Raw genomic sequence first — 10,000 nt, forward strand, 5'->3', positions numbered from 1 at the left:
TAGTACAGTTAGAGGTACTAGTACTTTACTGTAGTACAGTTAGAGGTACTAGTACTCTACTGTAGTACAGTTAGAGGTACTAGTACTTTACTGTAGTACAGTTAGAGGTACTAGTACTCTACTGTAGTACAGTTAGAGGTACTAGTACTTTACTGTAGTACAGTTAGAGGTACTAGTACTCTACTGTAGTACAGTTAGAGGTACTAGTACTTTACTGTAGTACAGTTAGAGGTACTAGTACTTTACTGTTGTACAGTTAGAAGTACTAGTACTTTACTGTAGTACAGTTAGAGGTACTAGTACTTTACTGTAGTACAGTTAGAGGTACTAGTACTCTACTGTAGTACAGTTAGAGGTACTAGTACTTTACTGTTGTACAGTTAGAAGTACTAGTACTTTACTGTAGTACAGTTAGAGGTACTAGTACTTTACTGTAGTACAGTTAGAGGTACTAGTACTCTACTGTAGTACAGTTAGAGGTACTAGTACTTTACTGTAGTACAGTTAGAGGTACTAGTACTCTACTGTAGTACAGTTAGAGGTACTAGTACTTTACTGTAGTACAGTTAGAGGTACTAGTACTTTACTGTTGTACAGTTAGAAGTACTAGTACTTTACTGTAGTACAGTTAGAGGTACTAGTACTTTACTGTAGTACAGTTAGAGGTACTAGTACTTTACTGTTGTACAGTTAGAAGTACTAGTACTTTACTGTAGTACAGTTAGAGGTACTAGTACTTTACTGTAGTACAGTTAGAGGTACTAGTACTCTACTGTAGTACAGTTAGAGGTACTAGTACTTTACTGTTGTACAGTTAGAAGTACTAGTACTTTACTGTAGTACAGTTAGAAGTACTAGTACTTTACTGTAGTACTGTTAGAGGTACTAGTACTTTACTGTAGTACAGTTAGAGGTACTAGTACTTTACTGTTGTACAGTTAGAAGTACTAGTACTTTACTGTAGTACAGTTAGAGGTACTAGTACTTTACTGTAGTACAGTTAGAAGTACTAGTACTTTACTGTAGTACTGTTAGAGGTACTAGTACTTTACTGTAGTACAGTTAGAGGTACTAGTACTTTACTGTTGTACAGTTAGAAGTACTAGTACTTTACTGTAGTACAGTTAGAGGTACTAGTACTTTACTGTAGTACAGTTAGAAGTACTAGTACTTTACTGTAGTACAGTTAGAGGTACTAGTACTTTACTGTAGTACAGTTAGAGGTACTTGTACTTTTACTGTAGTACAGTTTGAGGTCTGGTCTGGATTCAGTTAAATTATTTTCTTTAAAACTCCAAAACTAAGTCTGAAGCCTACAACATGTCAAAGTCTAAAACTGTAATTGGTCCTCACAGAGATAGTAGTACAATAACACACACACACACACACACACACACACACACACACACACACACTGCACACACACACACACACACACACACACACACACACACACACACACACACACACATACACACCCACACATACACACCCACACTGCACACACACACACACACACACACACACACACACACACACACACACACACATACACACACACACCCACACTGCACACACACACACACACACACACACACACACACACACACAAACAGAGTCACGCCTAATATATACGAGTATCAAGCAGAGAGCGTTTTAATGTTTTGACTGCCAGCATGCAGCTGATACCACCCAGACATCACACACACACACACACACACACACACACACACACACACACACACACACACCCAGACTACACACACACACACACACAAATTATTCTGTGGTTTTATGAGTCTCAGACAGGTCGTGGGTGTCCTCCGTGTGTTTGTCCTACAGGTATTAGACCGAGCCGATCCTCCAGGTATTAGACCGAGCCGTTCCTCACAGGTATTAGACCGAGCCGATCCTCACAGCAGGTTTGACTGTAGTTTATGCGTCAGTGATGTCATCAGGATTGTGTCCCCACACGTCAGTGATGTCATCAGGATTATGTCCCCCACGCATCAGTGATGTCATCAGGATTATGTCCCCATGCGTCAGTGATGTCATCAGGATTGTGTCCCCACACGTCAGTGATGTCATCAGGATTATGTCCCCCACGCATCAGTGATGTCATCAGGATTATGTCCCCATGCGTCAGTGATGTCATCAGGATTATGTCCCCACGCGTCAGTGATGTCATCAGGATTGTGTCCCCACGCGTCAGTGATGTCATCAGGATTATGTCTCCACGCGTCAGTGATGTCATCAGGATTATGTCTCCTAGCGTCAGTGATGTCATCAGGATTATGTCCCCACGCGTCAGTGATGTCATCAGGATTATGTCTCCACGCGTCAGTGATGTCATCAGGATTATGTCCCCATGCGTCAGTGATGTCATCAGGATTATGTCCCCACGCGTCAGTGATGTCATCAGGATTGTGTCCCCACGCGTCAGTGATGTCATCAGGATTATGTCCCCACGCGTCAGTGATGTCATCAGGATTATGTCCCCATGCGTCAGTGATGATGTCATCAGGATTATGTCCCCACGCATCAGTGATGATGTCATCAGGATTATGTCTCCACGCGTCAGTGATGTCATCAGGATTATGTCCCCACGCGTCAGTGATGTCATCGGGATTATGTCCCCACGCGTCAGTGATGTCATCAGGATTATGTCCCCACGCGTCAGTGATGTCATCGAGATTATGTCCCCAAGCGTCAGTGATGTCATCAGGATTATGTCTCCTAGCGTCAGTGATGTCATCAGGATTGTGTCCCCACGCGTCAGTGATGTCATCAGGATTATGTCTCCACGGGTCAGTGATGTCATCAGGATTATGTCTCCATGCGTCAGTGATGTCATCAGGATTATGTCCCCACGCGTCAGTGATGTCATCAGGATTATGTCTCCTAGCGTCAGTGATGTCATCAGGATTATGTCTCCACGCGTCAGTGATGTCATCGGGATTATGTCCCCCACGCATCAGTGATGTCATCAGGATTATGTCCCCACGCGTCAGTGATGTCATCAGGATTATGTCCCCACGCGTCAGTGATGTCATCAGGATTATGTCTCCATGCGTCAGTGATGTCATCAGGATTATGTCCCCACGCGTCAGTGATGTCATCAGGATTATGTCCCCACGCGTCAGTGATGTCATCAGGATTATGTCCCCACGCGTCAGTGATGTCATCAGGATTATGTCCCCACGCGTCAGTGATGTCATCAGGATTATGTCTCCACGCGTCAGTGATGTCATCAGGATTATGTCTCCTAGCGTCAGTGATGTCATCAGGATTATGTCAGTTTGTGTTTGAAAAGTCTAAAAAAAATCCAACGACTGCTTTAAAATTCCTCCAAAGCTTCAGAAACTTTCTCCACTTCAGCAACACTTAACTACCTGTTGACCTCTGACCTCTGAACCACAAACATGTATGCCCCCCCCCCCCCCCCCCCCACACACACCAGCCCCGACCAATCAGCTGCCAGCATCCAAAGATAAAGCTGAGGCTAAAACAACAGAGCGACCCTCAGAAAGCTGCTCTCCATTACAGCCCAGAGAGCGATGTCATTAAAGCAGCGTTTAAGGGGGGGGGGGGCAGCAAGGAGGGGGGGGGGGCAGCAAGAACTAATGGAGGGCTGTTTTCTTAAGAGGCCCACGGGTGTTTTTACTATCAGGGCATCAGTGGCCGGGTCGAGCAGTTTAATGTATGGATGTGGGTCAGAACGACAGCTGAATCCTAACAGGAAGATGTTTGTTACCTTTCAAAATAAAAGTTTTCATAATCAAATCAACACTTTTAAAGCAAAAACACAAAAAATGTTCACGTGTCTGACACCATTAAAACTACATATACACAATATACACAGTACTTTACTGTAGTACAGTTAGAGGTACTTGTACTTTACTGTAGTACTGTTAGAGGTACTAGTACTTTACTGTAGTACAGTTAGAGGTACTAGTACTTTACTGTAGTACTGTTAGAGGTACTAGTACTTTACTGTAGTACAGTTAGAGGTACTAGTATTTTACTGTAGTACAGTTAGAGGTACTAGTACTTTACTGTAGTACTGTTAGAGGTACTAGTACTTTACTGTAGTACAGTTAGAGGTACTTGTACTTCACTGTAGTACTGTTAGAGGTACTAGTACTTTACTGTAGTACTGTTAGAGGTACTAGTACTCTACTGTAGTACTGTTAGAGGTACTAGTACTTTACTGTAGTACAGTTTGAGGTACTAGTACTGTACTGTAGTACAGTTAGAGGTACTAGTACTTTACTGTAGTACAGTTAGAGGTACTAGTATTTTACTGTAGTTCAGTTTGAGGTACTTGTACTTTACTGTAGTACAGTTAGAGGTACTAGTACTTTACTGTAGTACAGTTAGAGGTACTAGTATTTTACTGTAGTTCAGTTAGAGGTACTAGTACTTTACTGTAGTACTGTTAGAGGTACTAGTACTCTACTGTAGTACTGTTAGAGGTACTAGTACTTTACTGTAGTACAGTTTGAGGTACTAGTACTTTACTGTAGTACAGTTAGAGGTACTAGTACTTTACTGTAGTACAGTTAGAGGTACTAGTACTTTACTGTAGTACAGTTTGACGTACTTTTACTTTACTGCAGTACAGTTAGAGGTACTAGTACTCTATTGCAGTACAGTTAGAGGTACTAGTACTTTACTGTAGTACAGTTAGAGGTACTAGTACTTTACTGTAGTTCAGTTTGAGGTACTTGTACTTTACTGTAGTACAGTTAGAGGTACTAGTACTTTACTGTAGTACAGTTAGAGGTACTAGTACTTTACTGTTGTACAGTTTGAGGTACTTGTACTTTACTGTAGTACAGTTAGAGGTACTAATACTTTACTGTAGTACAGTTAGAGGTACTAGTACTTTACTGCAGTACAGTTTGAGGTACTAGTACTTTACTGCAGTACAGTTAGAGGTACTAGTACTTTACTGTAGTATTTCCATGTGATGCTACAGCAGTAGAAGAAGAAGATCAAGCAGAGCTGGATGAAAGCAGCAGACTAACAGCTGGCAGATGAAAGCAGAGTGATGATGATGATGATGATGATGATGATGATCACTCAGGTGAATCTGAACATCAGATAAGCTTTCTGTTCCTGGAGGATGTGGTGAGATGAAGGAACAGCTGAGGAAGAAAGAGGATCAACACAAACACTGTAAATGTGTCAGTAATAATAAATGTTGGTAAGATGATGAATCCATAAATCAGTTAAACTAGTTTTAAAAGCAGCATCAGGTTAAAACAGCAGCAGATAAATTCAGACTGAACTCAGCATCTCCGCAGCAAGACAGCATGGGGGTTACGACCACTTCAATATAATTAATATATTAATAAAAGATTTACATTTAGTATTTTTGTTGGTTTTATATCATTTAAATGACATTTGCACCATTTTTTAGCAAAGGTCAGACTCAACTCAAAGGTCTTCCTTCCTCCATCCTCCTTTCTTCCTTCTGTTGTTCCTTCCTCTCTCTCTCTCTCTCTCTCCTTCCTTCCTTCCTCCCTGCCTTCTTTCCTTTACTCCCTTCCTTCCCTCCTTCTCTCTCCCTTCCTTTTTATTCTTAATCTTTATTCTATCTTTTTAATTTTTATTCTTAATCTTTATTCTATCTTTTTAAATCCTTACATTAAATATTAAATCATGTTTCTTTAACAGTTGATATAAAACTCGGAGCTGTTGAAATAAACTTTACACTTTCTGTTTTCTCTCTCGTCTCGCTCGACGTGTCTATCTTCCTTCCTTCTGTGTTCTTGTGTTTTCTATCTGTTAGCGTGTTAAAGGGGAAACGCTGCACATTCGTGACCTTTTTTTAATGACATTTTCCCTCCTGAGGTCAAACAGCATGTGTTTCACTTCACAACTAAACTCATAAAAGTCACTAAATATGAGCTGATGATGATCTCCAACGTTCCTGTTTTAACTTCACTGAATGAAACTCAGAAGAATCAGATAACTGAATGATAAACTGCAGCTGATAGATGTTTATTCTCAGGCTCAAGAGAGATTAATCTGTTGTGGCGTTCAGGTGCAGTCAGAAAAATAGGAAACATTACGACAGTTTCAACTATTTCTTTGTCTCCATGAGGTTTAGTTTAAATTTAAAGGGTTAAAATGTGAAAATAAACGTATGAATAACTTCACACATTCTTTTTTTGTGAACCCAGCATCAAATTTCTGCTTTTAATCCATTTAGAGAGAATATATTAGAGGATTATGGTAAAAATGTCTAAGTGGTGTAACCATAAAAACTTAAATACACTGTAGGTGGATAAAATATTTACCATTCTTTTGTGGTTACACCATTTGACATGTTCAGGAGCATTCAGTCTTACTTTTGGTTAAAAATGGTGCAAATGTCATTTAAATGATATAAAACCAACAAAAATACTAAATGTACATTTTAACAAACCTGATGCTGCTTTTAAAACTAGTTTAACTGATTTATTAATTCATCATCTTACCAACATTTATTATTACTGACACATGTTCCTCCTGTTCATACTGACTATTAAAATATGACTTTTATTATTTTATTTAACTATTTTTAAAGATGTTTAAGGTCTTTTTCTGCATTCATCCATTTATAAAACAATTACTAAACTAGTTTTCTCTTATTGATCTTTCATTAATATATTGATTATATTGAAGTGGGTGTAACCTCCATGCTGTCTTGCTGCGGAGATGCTGAGTTCAGTCTGAATTTATCTGCTGCTGTTTTAACCTGATGCTGCTTTTATAACTAGTTTAACTGACTTATGAATTCATCATCTTACCAACATTTATTATTACTGAGCCACATATCAATGTTTTGCTCACATGTAGTTATAATAGTAGTAATATGTATTCGGTCGTAACTGTTATTATTAACCCTCATAAGTCACATAAAGCGTCTTCTTTGTAGCTCTCATGTTCATAAACACACTGAAGTCAGAAAAACAATGATTTAAAGAGGATGTGAACGCAGCACGAAGAATCACGTGAAGGAGAAAAGAGATGAGCAGAGAGGAGCTGATGATCCAGCAGCTCAGCGCTCAGTCTGACTCGACTAATGAACCTGAAGAAGAAGATTAAAGATGGGCTCTCTGATTCTGTTCCAGCCAACCTCCAAACTCAGCTGTGCATGAAAGAGATGATCGGCTTTTACTTAAATAAAGGATTAAGACAGGAGAGACATTCATGCTACATTATAAACCAGTCAGTCCTTTAAATGTGGCTTTGCTTACCTTCACATAGATATATTCTATAAAAGAGCAGAGAAGTAGAGTTGTTATTTTGTCCATGTCATCGTGTTTATGACTGTAATACATTACAACGTACAAACTTCATATTAAATCTTTACTATCGGCACAAATTAGAGCCAAAGAAACTATCAGAGGAAAATAAAACATGTAGAGAGTTCAGTGCAGACTCAGATCAGAGAACCATGAGCTGCTGAAGTACAACCTGTATCCATAGCAACCATAATACAACCTGTATTTATAGCAACCATAGAACATCCTGTATCTATAGCAACCATAGCACAACCTGTATCTATAGCAACCATCGCACAACCTGTATCTATAGCAACCAGAACACAACCTGTATCTATAGCAACCATAGAACAACCTGTACCTATAGCAACCATAACACAACCTGTATCTATAGCAACCATAACACAACCTGTATCTATAGCAACCATAGCACAACCTGTATCTATAGCAACCATAGCACAACCTGTATCTATAGCAACCATAACACAACCTGTATCTATAGCAACCATAGAACAACCTGTATCTATAGCAACCATAGCACAATCTGTATCTATAGCAACCATAGCACAACCTGTATCTATAGCAACCATAATACAACCTGTATCTATAGCAACCATAGCATAACCTGTATCTATAGCAACCATACAACAACCTGTATCTATAGCAACCATAGAACAACCTGTATCTATAGCAACCATAGAACAACCTGTATCTATAGCAACCATAGCACAATCTTTATCTATAGCAACCATAACACAACCTGTATCTATAGCGACCATAACACAACCTGTATCTATAGCAACCATAGAACAACCTGTATCTATAGCAACCATAACACAGTCTGATGGTCTGTCTGTGCTAAATGGGTTCAATAGATTTTAGTTTTTGACACAAAGTGACCTCTAGTACACGGTTGAGCAAACCTATCAGCTCTTTCACAATAAAACACCGATCACAGTCTGTGGGTGCTGTTTCTGTAACGAGGCTGAGCGATGTGTTTGTGTTGAAGAGTTCAGAGACACACAAGTGATTGTGAAACATGAAAGAAGAGCTGAGAGATCTCAGAGCTGCTGGTGCCACCGTCAGCAGACAGGAAGGAAGAGACAAACAGTCCAACATCAACATATTACTGCTAACACACACACACACACACACATACACACACACATACACACACACACACACACACACATACACAGTAACACACACACACACAGACACACACACACACAGTAACACACACACAGAGACACACACACACACACACAGTAACACACACACAGAGACACACACACACACATACAGACACACACACACACAGTAACACACACACACACTCATACAGAGACACAGTAATACACACACACACAGTAACACACACACACAGACACACGCGCGCACACATACACAGAGACACACACACACACACAGTAACACACACACACACTCATACAGAGACACAGTAACACACGCACACACAGACACACACACACAGACACACACACACGCGCGCGCGCAGAGACACACACACACACAGTAACACACACACACACACACACACACACACACACACACAGGGTCGCCTGCAGAACAACACAAATATTCAGATATTAAAGTTATATTTTTATTAGCGATGCTTCATATTCACTTTTATTCCCCAACTCTTAATTTCCGACGCTCCACTGGATACAAACATAAATGCAACATGGCTTCAAACACAGTCCGAGCTAAATAAGAGAACTACTTCAACTTAAATTATGTTAAAAACAGGCAACATGCCATATTTATTCTGCTGCTCTGCATCATTTACTATCTGTAGGCTCACTAACCACAGACATCAGCCCCGTTTCTGGAGGCGGGACCTTTACCGGAAGTCCTCTCACGCGCTCCTGTCAGCTGTTGTGTCTCCCATGGTGTCTCCAGCAGAGTAGCACCCAGATAGGACCCATGGAGGTGAACCTCGTTTCTGTTTGTGTGTTCGTGTACATGGCGGCGGACGCTATGAACTTGTTAGCAACGGTTAGCAACGGTTAGCATAGCAACCGAGTCTAGCGCGTTGTTGTTGTTATAAGCGCGCGCCGGTAAACGTCCCATGCTGCGTTCATGCAGGCTCGGAAATGCGGAAGCCTACAGAACAAACATCGGTTATAAATAAACACCCGATACCCATACTTCTCGATGTTACATTTTAAAGTAAATATCGGACATCCCTAATATTTATATATTAAAGCTTCCCTTACCTTTGTTACATTTTTAGGTTAAAATGTTATTAATAAGGTAATAGCACCCTAAATGTTAGCGACGGCCTGTTTGCCCCTTCTACATTACGTAATCGCGCGCGCACCCTGACCCGGAAGAGAGTCTGTTGTGGGCCCACGGCATTATTACACATCCATGATACATGAAGATAGCCGTAAACAGACAGTAATGACTGAGCCACGGCTTCGACCTGCAGCCGCTCCCACGGGGAAAAACTAAACCATGTCAGAAAACTATTAGTAGTGGGCGTGCGTGGAGGCGGAAGTGATTAGTCTGGTGATGAGTTGATAGCATGAACTTCTGTCACATCAGCCTGAGTAAACCAAGCTCTCTGTCCAGCGACAGCTAGCTGGTGTGTCTAACATACTGCAGCATTATAACATGAACATATAATATCCTTCCTGATGTTTCTGCTTACAGTAAAACATGCAACAACACGTCAGGGTCAGTAATAATAAATGTTG

The 10,000-nt window shown here is 40.5% G+C and overlaps 1 protein-coding gene across 1 annotated transcript in view; it reads left to right on the forward strand.

Annotated features, from left to right (window-relative positions):
• LOC128373238 (multimerin-2-like) overlaps positions 1-10,000 on the forward strand; it is a 44,259-nt gene that overhangs the window by 6,129 nt on the left and 28,130 nt on the right.

This window comes from Scomber japonicus, chromosome 14 (genome assembly GCF_027409825.1).
Source record: "Scomber japonicus isolate fScoJap1 chromosome 14, fScoJap1.pri, whole genome shotgun sequence".
In the NCBI taxonomy this organism is placed as follows: Eukaryota; Metazoa; Chordata; class Actinopteri; order Scombriformes; family Scombridae; genus Scomber; species Scomber japonicus.